The sequence below is a fragment of the Mobula birostris genome, chromosome 3 (assembly GCF_030028105.1).
Source record: "Mobula birostris isolate sMobBir1 chromosome 3, sMobBir1.hap1, whole genome shotgun sequence".
Classification (NCBI taxonomy): domain Eukaryota; kingdom Metazoa; phylum Chordata; class Chondrichthyes; order Myliobatiformes; family Myliobatidae; genus Mobula; species Mobula birostris.
Window position 1 is genome coordinate 11,166,720 of NC_092372.1, and position 24,276 is coordinate 11,190,995.

At 43.3% G+C, this 24,276-nt stretch overlaps 1 protein-coding gene across 1 annotated transcript in view; it reads left to right on the top strand.

Moving 5' to 3' along the window:
- rab27b (RAB27B, member RAS oncogene family) overlaps positions 1 to 24,276 on the top strand; it is a 186,266-nt gene that overhangs the window by 20,944 nt on the left and 141,046 nt on the right. The window lies entirely within an intron of this gene.

Genomic DNA, 24,276 nt, shown 5'->3' on the forward strand with positions numbered 1-24,276 from the left:
GAAGGCACCTAGTGTGGATAATGGACTGTCTTTATACTCCTCCTCTTCGGTTGTCCATTGAAATCTGATGACGACACCCACTCCTTTAACGGTGAGATCTTTGATGACTATACAGTCCTATCCTGGACCCACAAGCTCTGTTGCAGGTGGGACGTGTATATGTGGTAGTGGTGGCAACCATGGCTGCATTTCTCCTGGCTCTCTTCTGCTGTCTTCTGGTTGTTCTTTCCATCTCCAGAATATGAACCCCGTCCCTACACAGCTGTCACCAAGTGGTACGGTCAGCAGCAACATCCTCCAGGACCTCAGATCTGATCTTGCACTTCCTTAAAGCATTCTTCCTCTGATCCTTATAGCGCTTCTTCGGCCCTCCAGCTGAGCGTCAACCATGATGTAGCTGGCCGTATAACACTCTGCAGAGTAGCCGACATGGGGGCATCCTTATCACGTGCCCCAGCCACTGCAGCTGACGCTGGGTGATCATGGCCTCAATACTCCTGCAGTTGGTCTTTACAAGTATTTCAGTGTGAGGCATCCGCTCACGCCAGGTAATTCCCAGGATGCGCTGGAGGCAGCTTATGTGGAAGCTCTCCAAGGACTTGATGTGACGGCTGTAGGTTACCCAAGCTTCACAGCTATAAAGGAGGGTAGTTACATAGACCGCTTGGTATACGGTGACCTTTGTGGAGGGACGAAGGCTCCTGTTCTGAAAGACTCTATGCCGAAGTCTCCCAAAGGCAGCTGATGCCTGTTTAATGTGGCTCTGGATGTCGTTGTCAATGCCGCTATCCTCAGAGAGAATGCTCCCCAGATATTTGAAAGATGGCACTACTGACAGCTTTTCATCACCAACAGTGAAGGCAGGTAGAGTGAGTAGGACACTGGTACTCCATTGGCAAACTATGTCACTGACGATTGCATCCCCCAAACATTAATTTTCATTGTAACAAATTTTTCGTAGTGCCTAACTTGTTGAAGTAGTGAAATTGTTTCATTTTCACTCCTGGCCATTTCTGACATCTGCAAGACTGAATGCTTGAAAGCGCGGTGATCAAAACAGTTCTGAATTGTCTTACTGCTTACTTCTCACCAACGTGACAAATCTCAGTGATTTTGAACACAAACATATGCAACTGATACTATTTAAAAATTGTTCACTTCAAGCATGGTGTGGTGTCTGATGGCAACGTAAGTGTAGGTGTCTGATTTAAGTTAGAAACTGTTCGGCAACGGTCTCCAGCCTCAATTAAGTGGCATTGTGTCCCAAATAAATAAAGGAAATTCAGGCTATTTTCTCTATTAGTTTTTGTTCTTTAAGGGTTACCACAAACAAGTAGCCACCCGGGTGAACTGATTGCCTAATTAACGGGAACTCACTGAATTCATATAGTCACAGAACATAAAACAGCGCAGCACAGGAAAGGCCCTTCAGCTCAAATATGGTGCTGAACCAATCCAATTGGTAGCCAGCTGGTGGTGTAGAGGCATCCACACTGGACTTCGAGGCGAGTGGTCCTGGGTTCGAAACCGGCCGGCTCCTTGCATGCTTTCGATCAGTGCTGGGTTGAGTGTCGAGCTAGCAATTCAGCCTCGCAAAAAGCAGAGAAGTACGAAAGAAATGGCAAGGTTGCTGCCCGATGCACCACAAAGCGTGGAAAGGAACAACAGCAACAACAGTTAAATTAATAATCAAATGGTCAATGAAACAAATCCCATCACAATGTCCATATGCTTCTATTTCCCTGGCATTCATGTGCCTATCTAAACATTTCTTAAAGGTCCCTGAAGTATCTGGCTCTTCCACCACCCCAGACAGCAATTCCATGCACTCACCACATCTTGTTTGAACTTACCTCCTCTCACACTAAACGTGTGCTCTCCAGTATAGAATATTTCATTCAATTTTTCCCCTAGGGAAAGGAAAAACAACTACTTTTCTTCCAACACAAAATCTGCTGATGCTGGAAATCGAAGCAAACACATAGAACGCTGGAGGAACTCAACAGGTCAGGCAGCCATCTACGGAAAAGGGTAAGCAGTCGACGTTATGGGCCGAGACCCTTCATCAGGAGTCTTGACCAGAAACGTCGACTATGTACTCTTCTCCATAGATTCTGCCTGACCTGCTGAATTCCTTTAGCATTTTGTGTGTGCTGCTTATCTTTCTTCAGAGTTTCTTTGAATTGTCATTCCACCATACATGAACACCCTTCGACACATCCAAACGAAACAGCATTCCTCCGGGGCCAAGGTGTAAAACACAGTACCAACAGTCATACACAGCACAGGGCACATATATCACATATAAGGCAAGAGTAAGCAGACAGTCACACAAAAAATAATAGAGCCCAAATCCCCATGAATCATGTTCTGTAGATTGGCGGTGCATGGCTGTTGTCAGCAACCCTGCAGCATCTGATCAACACGTGCTAAAAAAGAGTGCAACTGCTGACAAACGGAATCCAGCCTGTCTTCCACCGAGCGAACACTGGAGGGTCCAGCATCTAACCCAGCAAGGACACTGCCTCCGACATCTGCTCCCCTGGGCAGCTACAGCAGGAGACCCTGCGGCATGAGGCCTGGTCTGTGCTACAACTGAGGCATGGTCTGACTGGCATTTCTCCCGTTTATTATCCCTAGGCAAAGGAGAGGGAGGGCATGCTTATGCCATCAGGTTGGAGGCTACCCAGATGGAATATATGGTGTTGCTCCTCCAACCTGAGACTGGCCTCATTGCAACAGTAGAGGAGGCCGTGGACTGACATGTTGGAATGGGAAGTGGAATTAAAATAGGTAGCCTCCGGAAGATCCGGCTTTTTCTGGTGGATGGAGTGTAGAAGTCCACTCCCCAGTGATAGTTAAACCTGATTCTGATTCCAATTCTCTACCACTAGTTAAAGTGCAGGAAAGGAAAAGAGAACCGATGTTATCTTTAAACAAGTACAGTTGTTCCCTCACTTTACAAACTGACGTGATATAACCAGTAACGAGTAGCCAGTATTTTCGTTAAAGACTTTGTGATTAGAAACACAAGTGCCGGAAGAGATTAAAGCTGCTTTAGTAAGCTGTACTGATAAATTTTGGGTAAAGTTAAGGTGAATACATTTCTTAATATCTTTGTTTTGGATGGAATCCAACAGTGAGAGCATCACAAAATTATACTGAGTAGTCACTTTATTAGTTGTCTTCTGTACCTAATAAAGTAGCCACTGAGAGTGTGTTTGTGGTCTTCTGCTGCAACCCATCTACTTCAAGGTTTGACGTGTTGTGCATTCAAAAGTGCTCTTCCACACACCAGTGTTTAACATGTGGTTATTTCCTGTTAGTTTGAACCAGTCTGGCCATTCTCCTCTGACCTCTCTCATTAACAAAACGTTTTCACCCACAGAGCTGCTGCTCGCTGGATGTTCTTTTTTTGCTTTTCACACCATTCTCTGTAAATTCTAAAGCCTGTTGTACGTAAAAATCCCAGGAGATCAGCAGTTTCTGAGATACTCAAAACAACCTGTCTGTCTCCAACAACCACTCCACAGTAATCACATTTCTTCCCCGTTCTGATGCTTGGTCTGAACAACAGCTGAACCTCTTGACCATGTCTGCATGCTTTAGATCACAGTAGATCACATTTAGATCACAGTAGATCTGCAGTAGATCACATTTCTTCCCCATTCTGAGGTTTGGTCTGAACAACAGCTGAACTTCTTGACCATGTCTGCATGCTTTTACGCATTGAGTTTCTGACAGATGATTGGCTGATCAGATTTCTGGGGCGACATGTTAGCATAGTAGTCAACACAACCCTTTTCACAGTACAGGCCACCCGGGATCAATTCTCGCTGCTGCCTGCGAGGAGTTTTTACGTCCTGCCCATGGTCACGTGGGTTTGCGTCGGGTGCAAAAGACGTACCGGTTGATAGGTTAATTGGTCATTGTAAGTTGTCCTGTGATTAAGCTAGGGTAAAATTAGGGAATTGCTGGGCAATGTGGCTCGAAGGGCTGGAAGGGCCTACTCCATGAGGTAGGTCAATAGATAAATAAGTAAAATGTTTGGATTTACAAGCAGGTGTACCTAATAAAGTGGCCACTGAGTTTATACAGTACTGTGCAAGTTCTCCAAGATGCTTGGAACAACCGACCAGCTGATTTTCTTATAAAACTGCACGACAGTGTACCTAAGAGAACTGACGCACCAAAGGTGGCCACACCAAATATCGATTTGATTTAGTGTCTTACTGCTCTTTATAGTAAATCTTCTGATATTTAGAAACTTCTCATTTCCTTATTTTGAAATCATTTTCGCTTAACAGATTTTTTTTCTGCATGTGCCAAAGATTTTTGCTCAGTACCGTAGGTGTAGACATTCTGATGCATTGAGAAGCAGAAGGTGTTGATCACCAGTTTGATTGTGGGTCCTGCCCATTGTGGAAATCAATTATCACGACCCAGAGGGGCCTTGACAAGTTGGATGTATTGGACGTGATCCCTACAGATGGAGATCCTGCTTAAGTATATGGGGAGGGAGCAGATCGTACAGTTCTTCCCCTACTGGAGAGGGAGGAGTCGGGTGGAGAGAATAAGCCCCTTAGTTACTGTAGCAGCTAGTATACCACCCCAGGGGACTACATGAGTGTCAGCAGTGAAGATGTGTAGAAATGTAATAGGACAGGATGGAAAGTATTGACTATATATATTTAAACAATGAAAAGGAATTAAATAGTTTATCTTGCAAATAATATTTTATTATGAATAAGTTTTATTTTGTTAAAAGCCATTTCCTATTTAATATAGATGAGCAGATTCTTCTCTCTCTCAAGTACAGTAGTTTTGCATGTGTGGTGGGGTGGAGACACATCTCCCCCAAAGGAGGTGTAAGGCACTCCTTCCCTCCACTGACCTACCGGTCACCCTTGGGCAAGATGTAGCATCTGCTTAGCCTCCCAATCAGGGTCATGCGAAGCCACGGGCGCAGGTGATGGATGGTCATCTGAGCAGCTGGTGCATATCACAAGTTCTGGTTATGCGACCACTGACACCAGGTAGACAATCCCTGAAGAGTATTGATAATGGCTGGGAAAGCATACCAGTTCTGTAGATAAATTTGTCAAGAACAATTGTGGTCATGGAAAGTCCATGATCACCCACATCATACAACACAGCACAATACAAATGAATGATGTATGAAGGAAGAGTTAGGTTGATCTTAGAGCAGGTTAAAAGGTCAGCACAACATCATAGGCCAAAGGGCCTGTACTGTGCTGTAATGTTCCATTTCTATGTTCAACCACTGTCTCACAGCACAGGATATGATGAGTGCTTCAAGGATAATATTTATGAAAAATACTTAAATCAATTAAAATTTGAAATCCAAAACATGCCGAGAGCAGAATACTGAAAAGGTACAATACCCTTCCTTGATTTATTTCCTCCTTCCAGAGACACCGTTTGTTTATCTGTAGAAGCTGGAAATCTTGAGCAAAACACAGAAAATGCAGAAGGAATTCAGCAGGTCAGACATCATCTATAGAGAGGAATAAACAGTCTACTAAGCCACCTAACCTGCAAGCAGAGAGAACGGCTTTCTGTGATGTGCTGAGCTGAGTATAGAAAGGGGACAAAACTGATTTTAAAATAATTTTTCTGAAAGCAACACAGATCTGAAGGTAATACTGCTGATACTTATATCCATTCTGGCATGGTCTTTTGTGAGATTTGATTAATCCCACACTTTGATGTCTACATGATATGGCGTTCACAATTCACTGTTCTTTAATGTCATTTTCTGTACCGAAGTGGCAAGAGAGCAACGTAATTGTTACTCCGGATCCGATGCAGCACAAAAAAGCACAATAAGATAAAAACACAACAATAATAAAAAAACAATAAATATAAATACATAAGATTATGTACTTCAATCTATTGTATGTCCATAAAGTGATTCTAGGCACAGGAGTGTCTGTACATAAGGCGACTGACAGGAAATGATAAAGTAGTAGTGGTTGGGGTTGTGGAGGGGTGGGTTGATGGGTGGAGGTGTTGATCAGCCTCACTGCTTGGTGAAAGTAACTGTTTTTGAGTCTGGTGATCCAGGCATGGATGCTACTTAGCCTCCTTCCTGATGGGAGTGAGACAAACAGTCCATGAGCAGGGTGGGTGGGATCCTTCATGATGTTAATGGCCCTTTTCTGTCACCTTTCTCTATATAGGTCCTTGGTGACGAGTCGGTTGATGCAAGTGATGCGCTGGGCAGTGTTGCCTGTTGTAGAGCCTTCATGTCCACCCAAATGCAGCTTCCACTGCATTGATGCAGCTTGTTAGGGTGCCCTCTACTGTACATCTGCAGAATAACATGAATATAAATGGTTCAACAGTGGATGGGACAAACTCATAATGAAAGGCATCTTAAACACTAGAGATTCTGCAGATGTGGGAAATTGAGAGCAACATACACAAAATGCTGGAAAACTCAGCAGATCAGGCAGCATCTATGGAGAGGAATAAACAGTCTCCTGTTGTTATCCCTGCAAGCTGGCCAAGTGCTACACCTGCCTCTACACCTCCTCTCTCACAACTATTCAGACCTGAATAGTCCTTCCAGGTGAGGTGACATTTCACCTGCGGGTCTGTCAGGGTCATCTACTGTATTCGGTACTCCCTGTTTGGCCTTCTCTACATCAGGGAGACCCAACTTAGATTTGAAGACCGCCTTGTGGAGCATCTTCACTCTGACAACCGCAAAAGGCAGGATCACTCTGCGGCCACCCATTTCAATTTGACTTCCCATTCCCATTCTGACATGTCAATCTATCGCCTCCTCTACAATCACGATGAAGCTATGATATGGATGGGGTTGAAGGTGCAACGCCTCATATTCAGACTGAGTAGCCTCCAACCTGATGGCATGAACAATGATTTATCTAACTTCTGGTAATTTTTCCACCTGTCCCCATTCTCCTTTTTTTCATTCCCCATTTTGACTCCCTTCTCACCACTTCTCTCCTACTCACCTGCCATCATCTCTCTCTGGTAACCCTGCTCCTTGCTTTTCTCCCATGGTCCACTCTCCTGTCCTATTAGGTTCCTTTATCTTCAGCCCTTTACCTCTTCAACCTATCACTTCTCAGCTTTTTAATTCATTCTCCACCCACCTACCTACTTTCTCCCTCACCTGACTCTCACCTACCACCTGCCAGTTTGTACTCCATCCCCTCCCCCCACTTTATCCTGGCTTCTGCCCCCTTGTTTTCCAGTCCTGATGAAGGGCCTCGGCCTGAAATGTCAACTGTTCATCCCTCTCCATAGATGCAGCCTGACCTGCTGAGTTCCTCCAGCACTTCGTGTGTGTACATCACGGGTAAAACCCTCCCAGCCATTGAGCACATCTACGTGAAACGTTGCCACAGAAAAGCGGCACCCATCGTCAAAGATCCTCTCCTCACAGGCCATGTTCTTTTCTCGCAGCTGCCATCAGGTAGAAGGCATAAGAGCCTTGCACACCAAGTTGAAGAACAGTTACCATCCCTCAACTATCAGGCTCTTGAACAAAAGGAAATAACTACACTCATTTAAGGACTCTTTTTTTTTCTTGTTATTTCAGGCTTGTTATTTATTGGTATTTATTTATATCTGAATTTGCACAGTTTGATGTCCATTAATCCTATTTACAGTTACTGTCCTATAGATTTGCTAAATATGCTTGCAGAAAGAGATTCTCAGGTTGTATGCTGTGACATCTATGTACTGTAATAATATTTTTTACTTTGAACTTTGTGTTCCATTCTTTTAACTGATTTCTCATGGGGGAGGGAGAGGATTGTGTTTGGCTTGCATGCCTTAGTGGGAAATATTATTTCGATTCCAACATCAGCAGCAGATCTATATTTGCTGTAATACTATAACTCTGTAATTAATTAACAGCTCTGGTTAAGTGGCCTACTTATTGTTTATATCTACAATTTAGTCAGATGACTGACTAGTTAGATGAGATACTTGGATACTATCAGTAGTAACATCTAGGAAGCCCATAGCCCAGCATTTCTTAAATATTTTAGAAAAGGTTTGAAGAAGATTTAATGCTGTTGTGGTGTTAGCAGGTTGACAGCACAGAAGAAGGTATTTGGCATGCCTTGCAATACTGAGCACAATCCAAAGAGTGTGTTAATCATTGACACAAATGACACATTTGGCAGTATGACACGAACAAAATACTGAAGAAACTCAGTTGGTCCGGCAACATCTGTGGACGTGGATAAACAGTCGAGACCCTTCATCTTACATTTCACTGTTTGAAAACTAAAGCTAATCTTTAGTTTTTAAATCTTATCTTTACTTTTTTATCTCTGTTTAATCCTCTTGCTTTTCAAACATTTATTCCAATGCCCATGTTTGTTATTTGAGTGTAGTTCATGTATTTAGATTTCAGAGGGTGTTACGGTAGTGTAGTGGTTAGCCTGATGTTATTGCTGCTTGGGGCATCGGGGTTCGAAGTTCAATCCCAGCATCCTCTGTAAGGAAGTTTGTACATTCATCCCGTGTGCTTGTGGGTTTCCTCTGAGTGCTCCTGTCTTCCCCAACCACAACATTTCAAAGACGTACGGGTTACTAGGTCAAAGAGCCATGGAGTCATAGTAAATACAGCATAGAAACAGGCCCTTCAGTATCTAGTCTGTGCTGAACCATTTAAACTCCTTACTCCCAATGACTTGCACTGGGACCATAGCCCTCCATACCCCTAGCACCCATGTAACTATCCAGACTTCGCTCAAATGTTGAAATTGAGCTCATCTGCGCCACTCATGCTAGCAACTCATTCTACACTCTCACCATCCTCTTGAGTGAAGAAGTACCCCATCTTGTTCCCCTTAACCTTTTCACCTTTCACCCTTAACCCATGACCTCTGGTTGTAGTATCACTCAACCTTTGTGAAAAAAGCCTGTTTGCATTTGCCCTTATCTATACCCCTCATAATTTTGTATACCTCTATCAAATCTCCTCTTAATCTTCCACATTCCAAGAATAAAGTCCTAACCTATTCAATCTTTCTTTATAAATTCGGTCTTCCAGACCCGGCAACATCCTTGCAATTGGTCATTGTAAATAGTCCTGTGATTAGGTTAGGGTTAAACGAATGGGCTGCTGAGCCGCACAGCCTGTTGGGACAGAAGGGCCTTTTCCACGCTGTGTCTCTAAATAAATAAGATTATCTGTGATATTTACAAAACCAGTCAGCTCATGATGTCAGTTCAGTGGGAGTTACTTTGGATTATTGATTAATGTCCCTGTTACGATCCCATTATTTTATTGCTTTGCTCAATGCTTTTTTTTAATCACTGTAAAATGTCCCTCTCTCTGCATACCTGTAAAGTTGTTGCAATGCTGCAGGATGGCTCTAGAAATTGCCTTGCAGTGTGTTTTGGCAATGATACAGGCTCCAACTCAGTACTCGAACAGTTTGACACATAACGCTGAACTGGTTCCGCAACCTATGAACTCACTTTCAAGGAATTTACAACTCATGTTCTCAATATTATTTTTCTATCTATCTATCTATCTCCAGTACTGTGCAAAAGTCACATATATAGCTAGGGTGCCTAAGACATTTTGCATAGTACACTGGTGATTTTATCTATTTTACTGTACTGCTGCCGCAAAAAAAACAAATTTCATGACATGTGAGTGATGATAAACCTGATTCTGATATGGGTCTCTATTGTAGACTGAGAGTGGGAAGGGGGCAGGGAGAGGGGAATCACGGTTGGGAAAAGGAGAAGGGAGAGGTGAGGGAGAGGTGAGGGAGTGGGAAACACCAGGGAAACATTCTGTAATGATTAATAAACCTTTTGTTTGGAATCAAATGACCTTACCTGGTGCCTCAGGGCTGGGTGTGTCTGCACCTGTGCCACGCCCTTGCCCTGGAACTCCTGTGCCACACCCATCCCAGGGCACTCCACCCTCATCATTCCCAACATCCTTTCCTCCCACCCGACTTACAAACTTGCTCACCGATCCACATTGACAAATACAGTACTGTGCAAAGTTTTAGGCACCTTGCTATCTATCTACTGTACATGTGCCTAAGACTTTTGTATAGTACTGTATCTATCCATCTATCTACTTATAGATACAGCATGGAACAGGCTTCTCCTGACCAACGAGTCACTACCCATCTATTTAACCCTAATTGCAGGGTAATTCACAATGACCAATTAACTTACTAACTGTCATGTCTTTGGAATGTGGGAGGAAACCAGGGCACCCGGAGGAAACCCACGTGATCATAGGAAGAACAATACAAACTCCTTACAGAGGACGCTGGAATTGAACTCCAAATTCCAGTGCCTCGAACAGTAATAGCATTGTTCTAACTGCTACACTACCTTTGTACATCCTCCAAGGTAATTATAATGATGAATTATTACTTTATAATTATCATTATTATTATTTGTTTTTTTTGTATTTGACTAATTGTGTTCTTTTGCGTATTGGTTGTTTGTCAGTCTTCCTTTGTCATAGATTTTCATTGAATCTATTGTGTTTCTTTGTATCTACTGTGAAATGCCTGCAAGAAAATGAATCTCATAGTTGTATGTGGTGGCATATATGTACATTGACAATAAATTTACTTTGAATTTTGAATATAAATAATAACTGTAGTTGAAAGTCACACAGTGTTTTCATGACTGAACCTACTTCACCCTTCTGACCGCAGGAAGACCATAAGACCATAAGATATAGGAGCAGAATTAGGCCATTTGGCCCATCGAGTCTGCACTGCCATTTCATCATGCCTGAACTAATTTTCCTCTCAGCCTAAATCTCTTGCCTTCTCTCATTTCTCTTCATGCCCTGACGAAACAAGAATCTATCAACCTTTGCCTTAAATACGTACGAAGACTTGGCCTCCACAGCCACCTGTGGCATTCAATTCCACAGGTACACCGCTCTCTGGCTAAAGAAATTTCTCCTTATCTCCATTCTAAAAGGATGTCACTCTATTCTGAGACTGGTCCTAGACTCTTCCACCATAGGAGACATCCTCTCTACATCCAGTCTAACAAGGTCTTTCATCATTTGATAGATTTCAATGAGGTGACCCCTCATTCTTCTGAATTCCAGTGAATACAGGCCCAGAGCCATCAAACGCTCTTCATATGACAAGCCATTCAGTCCTGGAATCATTTTTGTGAACTTCCTTTGAACCCTCTCTAGTTTTAGCACATCCTATCTAAAATGAGGGGCCCAGAACTTCTCACAATACTCCAAGTGAGGCCTCACCAGTGCTTTATAAAGCCTCAACATTACACCCTTGCTACAACAACAAACTCTCACTCAATGTCAGAAAAGCAAGGAGCTGATTATTGACTTTAGGAGGAGGAAATTGGAGGTCCATGAGCCAGTCCTCATCGGAGGATCAGAGGTAGAGAGGGTCAGCAACTTTAAATTCATTGTTGTTATCATTTCAGATGACTTACCCTAGGCCCAGCACATAAGTGTAATTAAAAAGAAAGCGCACCAGTGCATTTACTTCCTTTAAAGTTTGTAAATATTCAGCATGACATCTAAAACTTCAGAATCAGAATCAGGTTTACTATCACCGGCATGTGACGTGAAATTTGTTAACTTAGCAACAACAGTTCAATGCAATACATAATCTAGCAGAGAAAAAAAATAAGAATGAATAAAATAAAAAGAATAAATAAACAAGTAAATCAATTACAGTAGACCTATATTGAATAGATTTTTAAAAAGTGCAAAAAATCAGAAATACTGTACAGTATATTTAAAAAAAGTGGGGAAGTGTATAAAGACTCAATGTCCACTTAGGAATCAGATGGCAGAGGGGAAGAAGCTGTTCCTGAATCGCTGAATGTGTGCCTTCAGGCTTCTGTATCTCCTACCTGATGGTAACAGTGAGAAAAGGTCATGCCCTGGGTGCTGGAGGTCCTTAATAATGGACGCTGCCTTTCTGAGACACCGCTCCCTGAAGATGTCCTGGGTACTTTGTAGGCTAGTACCCAAGATGGAGCTGACTTGATTTACAACCCTCTGCAGCCTCTTTCGGTCCTGTGCAGTAGCCCCTCTACACCAGACAGTGATGCAGCCTTTGACAAATTTCTATAGATGTGTGGTGGAGAGTATATTGACTGGCTGCATCACAGCTTGGTATGGATATACTGATGTCCTTGAACGAAAAATCCGACAAAAAGTAGTGGATAAGGCCCAGTCCATCATGGGTAAAGCCATCATGATTGAGCACACCTACACAGGAAAGCAGTATCCATCATTAAAGACCATCGCCACACAGGTCATGGTCTCTTCTCACTACTGCCATCAGGAAAAAGTTACAGGGGTCTCAGGACTCACACCATCAGGTTCAGGAACAATTATTACCCCTCAACCATCAGGCTCTCGCACCAGAGGGAATAGCTTCACTGGTCCCATCACTGAACTGTTCCCACAACCTATGGACTCATTTTCAAGGACTGTTTATCTCATGTTTTTTATATTTATCGCCTATTTATTTATTATTATTATTAGTAGTATTATTTATTTTTATCTTTCTTTTTGTATTTGTACAGTTTGTTGCCACCCTGCTGGGCGTGGTCTTTCATTGATTCTATTAGGGTTATTGGATTGATTGAGAATGTCTGTAAGAAAATGAATCTCAGGGTTGTATATGGTGACATCAGTGTATTATGATAATAAATTTACTTTGAACTTTGAACAATGATTTCGTTGTCACATCCCCTTGATGAGAGGGTTAAATTGCAGTCAAGAGGATGAGTTGTATAGAGTAAGAGGTCGTTGTTGTAGCACCACTCAGCCAGATTTTCAATCTCCCTCCTATATGGTAAATTGTCATCATGTTTGATTCAGTGAATGGCAGTGGGGTCAACAGCAAACTTAAATAAGCTGTGTTTAGCCACACCATCCTAAGTGTAAAGCGGGTAGAGCAGGGGGCTAAGCTCACAGCCTTGCGGTGCACATGTGCTGATGGAGATGGTGGAGGAGATGCTTTTGCCAATCTGAACTGACTAGGGTCTTCAAGTGAGCAAATCAAGGATCCAATTGCACTAGGAGGTATCGAGGCCAAGGTCTTGAAGCTGATTGATCAGTTTTGAGGGGAGGATAGTACTGAGTGCCGAGCTGAAGTCAATAAAAAGCATCCTGAAAGAGTTCCTATGCTGTCCAGGGTTGAGTGAAGAGCCAATGAATTTGCATTTTCTTTGGACCTGGGTGACAAATTGGAGTGGATCCAAATCACTTTTTCAGCAGGAGTTGATATGTTTCATCACCAATTTTTCAGAACACTTCATCACTGTGGGTGATAGTCATTAAGGCAGGTTACCACGCTCTTCTTAGGCACCGGTATAACTGAAGCCTGTTTGAAGCAGGTGGGTGTCTCAGACTGCAGAAGTGACAAGTTAAAGATCTCAGTGAATACTCCAGCCAATTGATCAGCGTAGTTCTTTAGTACCTGGCCAGATACCCCTCCTGGGCTGGATGCTTTCTGCGGGCTCACCCTCCTGAAGGACACTCTCACGTCAGCCTTAGACTGAAATCACAGGCTGATTGGGGGGCTGTGGGAGTTTGTGAAGCCTCTTCTCTGTTTTCATGGTCAAAGTGAGCATAGAAAGCTCATCTGCAGGTGAAGCCCTTTTGTCACCATAATCTTCAGTGTTAGAACATCAGAGATGCCTTCCACTCAGATGAGGTATGTAGCAGCATTCTGTTTGCCTGTTTAGTAGCAGGAGGACAATGATGGGACGCATTTTCAAGAATACTGTAAAACTTCTCTTTAGAAAAATATTTGTCCTGGGATTGTGGATGAATTTGATAAAGTCAAAGGCCTAATGTCTGTGAATGGATGAGTCCATTGGAGTCTGGAGGCTGAAGACACGAGTGCTGGGGTTAGACAACCGTACAGGGAAGAACACAGCTTGTTCTGCTGTTACTGTTCTGTCACTTGTGTCTCGCGTCGTTCTGCCAGGTAGGGTGGCATTCTATGTTGGCGCTGGAATGGGTGGGTGGGAGGTGTGGGAAAAAGGCTTGCTTTGTTGCTGTTGTCTTGTGTTGCTCGGTTGAACATCGTGGGCGTGCTATGTTGGTGCCAGAACGCTTGTGGACTGCCCCCAGCACACCCTTGGGTGTGTTGGTTGTTAGCACAAATGACCACATTCACTCTGTGTTTCAGTGTGCGTGTGATAAATAAATTTTTAATCTGAATCTGAGTCACAGAGCAGCTTATGTGGGTTCACCCACAAAATACTGGAGGAAGTCGGCAGGGCAGGCAGCACCTATGAAAATAAACACTCGACATTTCGGACTGAGACCCTTCTTCAGGACAGAAGGGGTTTGCTGTGTAGCTCTGCAGAAAATGGCGTTATTGGTTTCTGTGTGGGCGTGATCTCTGATACCAGCACTTGAAGGGTTAAGCTATGTTCTTACAGCTACCAAAAGGTGTTGCTATGGGAACTGAAGTGTGAAGGGTGTTGCTATTCTGAAACTAGATGCTGGACTTCCTGACCAACAGACTGAAATTGTTCCAGATAAGCAGCAGCACATCTACTGCCCTGGGGAGAGCATACAAACTCCTTACAGGCAGTGGTGCGAGTTGAGCCTGGGTCACTGGTACTGTAAAGTGCTGTCCTAACTACTATACTATCATTCCATGCTCCTGATTAACTATCAATAAATTCTGAAAACCTGTCAGATCTCCCTCAGTCTTTGATGTTCTAGGGAGATTTGACCAACCTTGTAGATACGGTTTCTTTTCAGATCCTTATTCAGCTCTCTCTTCAGTGCTACAGTTGAATCTGCCCTCACTGCATCTCTGGCATTGCATTTCTAACCCTGACATCTTCCCCACTCTGGTCTCTTACCTCTTCTCATCGTGTTGTTATCACTTCCCCCGGTGCCCCTCCTCCTTCCCTTCCCCCAAAGAGATTTTATAAGTATATGAAGGGAGAAGAGGGCCCCTCAAAGACCAAAGGGTGAAGCCACAGGAGATAGTAAGGCCCTCAATGAATATTTCTCCTCTCTTTTTACCATGGAGAAGTGCATGAAAACTTTGGAACTGGGTGAAGTAAGTGGGAAGATCTTGCAGATGATGGTGTTCAAAATATTGGGCTGTTTCTTTGAAAAACTGGTACACACCAAGAGACTAGTCAAAGCTGAATTTGGCGCAACTTTTACATTTTATTTGATGTGATTATCATTTAAACAACATCTTGATATCAGAATGGTGGCCACAGGAAGACTTAATTAAGTAACCAGGCCAGTCCTGATTACAGAGTAAAATGATTATCCGCAGGTCTAACAGCGAATCCTATTTTCTATTACAACAATGGGTGCATGCTGTTACATAATTGAACCATAAGACTGTAAGTTACAGCTGCAGAATAAAGCAATAGTCCATTGATCTTGCTCTATTATTCCATCATGGCTGATATATATTCCCTCTCAACTCCATTCTCCTGCTATCTCCCTGTGATCTTAAATACCATGACTAATGAAGAACCTATTGACCTAGGCTTCCACAGCCATTTGTCGTGATGAATTCCATAGATTCACTACCCTCTGGCTAAAGAAATCCCTCTGCATCTCCATTCTAAAGGGACATCCTTCTACTCTGAGGCTGTGTACTTTGGTCCTAGACTCCCTGACTATATGAAGCATCCTCTCCACATCCACTCTTTATAGGCCTTTCAATATTAGATTAGATTAGATTATGAGGACACGCAGTCCTCTTTTATTTTCATTTAGTAATGCATGCATTAAGAAATGATACAATATTCCTCTGGTGTGATATCACAGAAACACAGGACAGACCAAGACTGAAAAAACTAACAAAACCACATAATTATAACATATAGTTACAACAATGCAACAATGCCATAACTTGATGAAGGACAGGCCATGGCACAGTAAAAAAGTTCAAAGTCTCTCGAAAGTCCCACATCTCACACAGAAAGGAGAAGGAACAAAACTCTCCCTGCCATGCCTGACCACAGTTCGACTCTGAGTTGTCCGAGAACTTCGAGCTCCGATCAGCCCTCCGACACCGAGCACCAAGCACCTTCTCTGCCGAACGCTTCAACCTCAGCCTCGGTCGCCAGCAACAGGCAAAGCCAGGGATTTTGGGGGCTTCCTTCCGGAAATTTTCGATCGCACAGTAGCAGCAGCAGCAAACTGGGCATTTCAGAAATTTCTCCAGTTGTTCCTCTTCTTCTTCCAGGTTTCAATGAATACCCCCTCATTCTTCTAAACTCTAGTGAGTACAGGCCTAGAGCCATCAAACCTTCCTCATCCCTCCAGTAAGATGGTGACACGTTCGATTGCAACAGCTTCTAAAGGGTCAGCCAAAGGTGTTACTGTCTTTTTAAATGATCACAAGAACCTGCTGGGCATTAAGAACTTAAAATATTGTAGGTCTACCCCATCAGCGAGTTGCTCATTGGTGGAGAAACTGCTGGACTTGGTGCGGATTGCACTGTCTGTGTCAGAGAGGTGTCGGAGGAGTCAGTGCACGAAGGAAATGTGCAGTCTAACAACGACTGATCCTCTTAGTTGCTTTTCTTGTGATCGCAAGATCCTGTTGGGCATTTTTAAAATGGAATGCTGCAAGTCCGATTCGCCGGTTGATTGGTGGTTGGGGGAGGAGCTGCATGGCCTCAGTTATAGTGAGGCCCAGGCCTTATGTCAAAGTGTTGCCTGCTTATAGCAGCCCAGCAGAGACGCATCAGAGTCCATGCGCTCCACTGGAGGTGGTGTGGTGCGGAATCCAAGCTGGAGTCAGTGCTGCCCCCAGTGTTTGCTTGGCAGAAGACAACCCCTATTGTGTTCAACTGCAGACTGCTGCAACGTTCATGGACTCACGGTCTTGGACTATTTTTTAGTGTGACTGTATTTTACTGCTATTTTATATGTGCTGTATGTGCCTTGTGTGTGACTGTCGGTACTGTTTTTTGCACCTTGGCCCCAGAGTAATGCTTTTTCATTTGTCTGTATTCATGTGTGGTTGAATGACAATTAAACTTGAACTTAAACTCAATTAGTGAAGTTCCTGAAACTTGAATGTCGTTGCTACTGCATGCCATGTCTCCATTTTTATCTGTGATTCCCTGTCACCATATTAACACAAGCCACATCCCTACTTGCTCATTATTAGCCCTCTTTTGGAGGCACCACTCCTCGTAGTGTCCAGAGCCTCTTCAAGGAGCGGTACTCAGAAAGGTGGCATCCATCATTAAGAACCCTCATCCCCAGGACATGCCCTCTGCCCATTGTTACCATCAGGAAGGAGGTACAGAAACCTGAAGACACACACTCAATGATTCAGGAACAGCTTCTTCCCCTCTGCCATGTGATTTCTGAATGGACATTGAATCCATGAACACTACCTCACTACTTTTTATTTCTATTTTTTTGCGCAATTTATTTAATTTAACTATTTTATATGTATATGTGTGTATGTATATATATATATATTGTATATATTATATACTGTAATTCACTTTTTTTCTCTCTCTATTATCATGTTTGCATTGTACTGCTACCGCAAAGCTAACAAATTTCATGATAAATGTCGGTGATATTAAACCTGATTCTGATTCTGATTCACTATTCTTTCCCCTACAACAATATCTTAAAGGTACGCAAATCTCCAGGGCTTGACCGTGTATATACCCAAGAACAATGTGAAAGGTTAAAGAATAAATTGCAGGAGCCCTGGCTGAGATATTTGCATCATTGTTAGACAGTATATCGAAGGGTAGATAATGTTGTTTCTTTATTTAAGCAGGATAGCAGTAACGTAGTGGTTAGCTTAAAATTTAAAAACACAAACCAATCTTCCGTCCTTGGACTCACTTTACACCCCACGCTGTTGGAGCAGCACTGCCAGTATAATCAAGGACACGACCCACCCGGCCAAAACACTTTTCGTCCCTCTTCTCTCTGGGACAAGGCTCAAGAGCTTGAAGACTCGCACGGCCAGATTTGGGAACAGCTTCTTTCCAACTGTGATAAGACTGCTGAACGGATCCTGACCCGAATCTGGGCCATACCCTACAAATATCCGGACCTGCTTCTTGGTTTTTTGCACTACCTTACTTTCTCTTTTCTATTTTCTATTTATGATTTATAATTTAAATTTTTAATATTTACTATTGATTTGTACTCCAGGGAACACAAAGCGCAGAATCAAATATGGCTGTGATGATTGTACGTTCTAGTATCAATCGTTTGGCGACAATAAAGTATAAAGTAAATTTACAAACCCAGAATTCTGCAATTGGGGTATAATTCCTGTTGCTGTCTGTGTGGAATTTGTATGTACTCCCCAAGATCACTTGTATTTCTTTCCAGATGCTCCTGTTTCCTCCCACATTCCAAAGATGTAGTGGGTAAAGTTAGCAAGTTGTGGGCATGCTATGTTGATGCCGGAAGCATGGTGACGCTAACCGACTGCCCCCAGCACATACTTGAATTGTGTTTATCACTGACACAGAATGACCCATTTCACTGTATGTTTCAATGTACATGTGACAAATCAAGCTGAACTTTAAAAGAGAGGAGGCAAGGAAGCTAAGTCAAGAACAAATTAAGTAACTGGATACTTAAAATGAAAACAAAAGCAGTGGAAACATTCAGCTTATCCACCTGTATCTTTAGAAGGAGAAAAAGAGTTAACATGTCAGGTTAAAGACCCTTTAATAGTATTGATGCAGATTCTTCAACCTGAAAATTTACTGTTATTTCTTTTCATACAGATGCGGCCTGGCTTGCTGCCGCTTCTTAAGCCAATGACCGTACTGGGATGCAGGCCACTGACAGCATCTCAAGGGTCCTCAGTCCAGGGCCATTCTTTCATCTTCTCTCCAGGTGCAGCCCATCTCCTAAGCAGATCCTTCCTCTCCCAGGGATGAAGTCTTTATAGAGCTTCCGTTGGCGTTTCTGTAGCATTGGGATTTAACAGGATGGGGTCGCTGACCCCTTGCCCAAGCCTCCTTCTTTCGCAGCCGGTCTTGGGATGGTCCATGACAGGACTGCTTGGCCTGATCGGTTTTCAGCATTCCTTTTGCTTCAGTCTCAGCCTGATGCTGCACACAGGTCTGTTCAGGAGAGAAAAGTTGAGCAGGCTGATGGCTGCCAGGAAACTGAACGGTTAGTAAGAACTTTGCAACATTTGGCAATGGCACAGCCGCAGGAGAACCACAGTGATGAAGTACAGCAATCTGCTGTCACTACACATCAACAGTAAATTGGCACCCCTCGTGAAGGCATGACTCAAAGACTGTGAAACCTCTAAAGGTCAAGACCTCCCAGTTATGGCTGTCTAGCAAAAACTTGGAGGCCACCATGAGCAGATGAAAAAGTACTATCAGATGAAAAATTTTACCATCGAGGACATCAAAGGGTGATGCCACCAAATGACAACGTTCATTATTAAGAACCTCCCCACCACTGCCCTAGACAGTCGCTCTTCTCGTTACTACCAGCGGGGAGGAAGTATAGAAGCCTGAAGATGCACATTGTTTTAGGAACAGCTTCTTCACCTCCACCTGCAGATTTCTGAACAGACAATGAACCCATGAACATCACCTCTCTTATTGCACTACATATATATATATATAGTTGAGTTGGACAATCCACACCAATGGTTCATGAAAAGAGCTACTTTTTAATCAGGTTGGCGAGCGAGATTTTAGAGGCAGTGTTTTGCAGCAGATTCTCTGAGTTGAGGAGCGACCAATCAGCAGGAGGGATTCATTGGAAAGAGCCAATAAAAATAGCACAGATGCAAGCAAAGCGGCAATTCTTTAATGGCCATTCCTGTGAATGTGCTAGTCTTTAGAGTGTCTTTGGCTCATCGGGCTTAGGCGAGATCAGTTTTGGGTGAGGTAGATTGTCTTGTAAGTTACTCTTTCTGTGAAAATGGATTTAGCGCTTTCCCGTCATTTATGATGAATAAACTCATATCGGGCTTCAAGCCAGGTACAGGAATTGATAATAACTGACATTTCAATGACAAACTCTGCCATCTTCTTGAAGATGGCAGTGTTTGTCATCGAAATGCTGGCTATAATCAATGCTTGTAGCTGGCCAGAAGCCGAGAAGAGTTTATTTGTCATTACTCTCTCTATGTTCTTATTTGTTCATTCCTGATCTATTAGTGCACAGTATAGTGAGAATGGCTCCAGGGGCAGTGTTTTGTGCTGTCTGAGAGATGTGGGAAGTCTGGGAGATGTCCATGCTCCCAGATAAACACATCTGTACCAGGTGCTCTGAGCTGAAGCTCCTAAAAGAATGTATTAAGGAACTGGAGCTGCAGCTCGATGGCCTTCAAGTCATATGGGAGAATGAGGAGGTGATAGAAAGGGAGGTAGTTACCCCTAGGTTACAGGAGACAGGCAACTGGGTGTCTGTCAGGAGGAGGGGTGAAATACACAACCAGTGCAGAGTACATCTGTGGCCATTCCCCTCAATAATAAGTATACAACTTTAGATACTATTGAGGGGGTGACCTACCTGGGGAGCCACAGTGACCGGGTCTCTGGCACCGAGTCTGGTGCTGGGGCTCGGAAGAGCAGAGAGGTGAAGAAGACTGCAGTGTTGATAGGAGATTCCTCAGTCAGAGGAACAGGGATGAGATTCTGTGGGCGCAATGGAGACATTTGGATGATATGTTGCCTGTGTGGTGCCAGGATCAGGGATGTCTCAAATTGTATCCATGGCATTCTTAAGGACGAGGGTGAGCAGCCAGAAGTCTTGGTACATACTGCACCAATGACAAGGTGAGGAGGTCCAGCAGAGAGATTTTTGGGAGCTAGGTAGAAACTGAGAAACAGGGCCTCCAGTAATCTCTGGGTTTCTGCCTGTGCCACATGCCAGTGAGGGTAAGAATAGGATGATTTGGCAGGTGAATACGTGGCTGAGGAACTGGTATGGGGCAGGGGTTCAGATTTATGAATCATTGGCTTCTCTTCTGGGGAAGGTATGACTTGTGCAAAAGTAACAGGTTACACCTGAACCCGAGGGGGTCCAATATTGTTGCAGGTAGGTTGGCTAGAGTTGTTCTGGTGGGTTTAAACCAATTTGTCAGAGGGATGGGAACTGGAGTGATAGTGCTGAAGATGAGGTGGTTGGTTTAGAAACAGAGGTAATGTGTAGTGAGACTCCTAACAAGGAGAGGCTGATGACTGGGTAAAATTACAGTTAACAGGATTAGTTGCAACGTAAAAGGCAGACAAAATTAAAAAGAGTGAATAAAGGACTAAGGGTGTCATATTTGAATGCTTGTGGTACACAGAAAATGGTCGATGAACTTGAAGCACAACAACAGATTGGCAGGTATGATGTTGTAGGCATCATTGAATCGTGGCTGAAAGAAAATTATAGCTGGGAGCTTAATGTCCAAGGATACACATGGTTTTGAAAGGATAGGCAGGAAGGAGAAGGTGGCAGTATGGCTCTGTTGGCAAAAAATGAAATTAAATCATTAGAAAGAGGTGACATGGGGTCGGAAGGTGTTGGATCAATGTGGATAGGGCTAACGAACTGCAAGATAAAAAGGTCCTAATGGGAGTCATATACAGACACTAACAGTATTAAGGATGTGGTTTACAAATTACAATGGGAAGTAGAAAATGCATGCCAAAAGGGTAATGTTACAATAGTCTTGGGGGATTTCAATAGAAACATAGAAACATAGAAAATAGGTGCAGGAGTAGGCCATTCGGCCCTTTGAGCCTGCACCGCCATTTATTATGATCATGGCTGATCATCCAACTCAGAAGCCTGCACCAGCCTTCCCCCCATACCCCCTGATCCCCGTAGCCACAAGGGCCATATCTAACCCCCTCTTAAATATAGCCAATGAACTGGCCTCAACTGTTTTCTGTGGCAGAGAATTCCACAGATTCACCACTCTCTGTGTGAAGAAGTTTTTCCTAATCTCAGTCTTAAAAGGCTTCCCCCTTATCCTCAAACTGTGACCCCTCGTTCTGGACTTCCCCAACATCGGGAACAATCTTCCTGCATCTAGCCTGTCCAATCCCTTTAGGATTTTATACGTTTCAATCAGATCCTCCCTCAATCTTCTAAATTCCAATGAGTACAAGCCTAGTTCATCCAGTCTTTCTTCATATGAAAGTCCTGCCATCCCAGGAATCAGTCTGGTGGACCTTCTTTGTACTCCCTCTATGGCAAGGATGTCTTTCCTCAGATTAGGGGACCAAAACTGCACACAATACTCCAGGTGTGGTCTCACCAAGGCCTTGGACAACTGCAGTAGTACCTCCCTGCTCCTGTACTCGAATCCTCTCGCTATAAGTGCCAGCATACCATTTGCCTTTTTCACCGCCTGCTGTACCTGCGTGCCCACTTTCAATGACTGGTGTATAATGACACCCAGGTCTCGTTGCACCTCCCCTTTTCCTAATCGGCCACCATTCAGATAATAATCTGTTTTCCTATTTTTGCCACCAAAGTGGATAACTTCACATTTATCCACATTAAATTGCATCTGCCATGAATTTGCCCACTCACCCAACCTATCCAAGTCACCCTGAATCCTCTTAGCATCCTTCTCACAGCTAACACTGCCGCCTAGCTTCGTGTCATCCGCAAACTTGGAGATGCTGCATTTAATTCCCTCATCCAAGTCATTAATATATATTGTAAACAACTGGGGTCCCAGCACTGAGCCTTGCGGTACCCCACTAGTCACTGCCTGCCATTCTGAAAAGGTCCCGTTTATTCCCACTCTTTGCTTTCTGTCTGCTAACCAATTATCTATCCACATCAATACCTTACCCCCAATACCGTGTGCTTTAAGTTTGCACACTAATCTCCTGTGTGGGACCTTGTCAAAAGCCTTTTGAAAATCCAAGTATACCACATCCACTGGTTCTCCCCTATCCACTCTACTAGTCACACCCTCAAAAAATTCTATGAGATTCGTCAGACATGATTTTCCTTTCACAAATCCATGCTGACTTTGTCCGATGATTTCACCGCTTTCCAAATGTGCTGTTATCACATCTTTGATAACTGACTCCAGCAGTTTCCCCACCACCGACGTTAGGCTAACCGGTCTATAATTCTCCCTCTTTTTTTAAAAAGTGGGGTTACATTAGCCACCCTCCAATCCTCAGGAACTAGTCCGGAATCTAACGAGTTTTGAAAAACTATCACTAATGCATCCACTATTTCTTGGGCTACTTCCTTAAGCACTCTGGGATGCAGACCATCTGGCCCTGGGGATTTATCTGCCTTTAATCCCTTCAATTTACCTAACACCACTTCCCTACTAACATGTATTTTGCTCAGTTCCTCCATCTCACAGGACCCTCTGTCCCTTACTATTTCTGGAAGATTATTTATGTCCTCCTTAGTGAAGACAGAACCAAAGTAAGTATTCAATTGGTCTGCCATGTCCTTGCTCCCCATAATCAATTCACTTGTTTCTGTCTGTAGGGGACCTACATTTGTCTTTACCAGTCTTTTCCTTTTACATATCTATAAAAGCTTTTACAGTCAGTTTTTATGTTCCCTGCCAGTCTTCTCTCATAATCTTTTTTCCCCTTTTAAGCCCTTTGTCCTCCTCTGCTGAACTCTGAATTTCTCCCAGTCCTCAGGTAGATTGGGAAAATTAGGTTGGTCCTGGATCCCAAGAGAGGGGATTACTAAAATAACTACAAAATGGCTTTTTAAAGCAACTTGTGGTTGAGTCCATGAGGCGATCAGCTATTTTGGATTTGGTGTTTTGCAATTAACTGGAATTGATTAGCGAACTCAAGGTATAAGACTCCAAGGGGAAAATGATGATAACATGATTAAATTCACCCTGAAATTTGAGAAGGAGAAGCTAAACTCAAATGTATCAGTATTACAGTGGCATAAAGGGGATTACAGAGCCATGTGAGAGGAGTTGGTCGGAATTGATTGGAAAAGGACACTGGCAAGGATGACAGCAGAGACACAATGGCTAGAATTTCTGGAAGCAATTCGGAAGGCACAGGATATATACATCCCAAGGAGGAAGGAAGAAGGAGGAAGAGGTATTCTAAAGGCAAGATGACATGGCTAACAAGGGAAATCAAAACCAACATAAAAACCAAAGAGAGGGCATATAGTAGAGCAAAAATTAGTGGGAGGTTAGAGGATTGGAAAGCTTTTAAATACCAACAGAAGGCAACTAAAAAATCATTAAGAAGGTAAAGATGGAATATAAAAGTAAGCTAGCCAATAATATTAAAGAGGATACCAAAAGA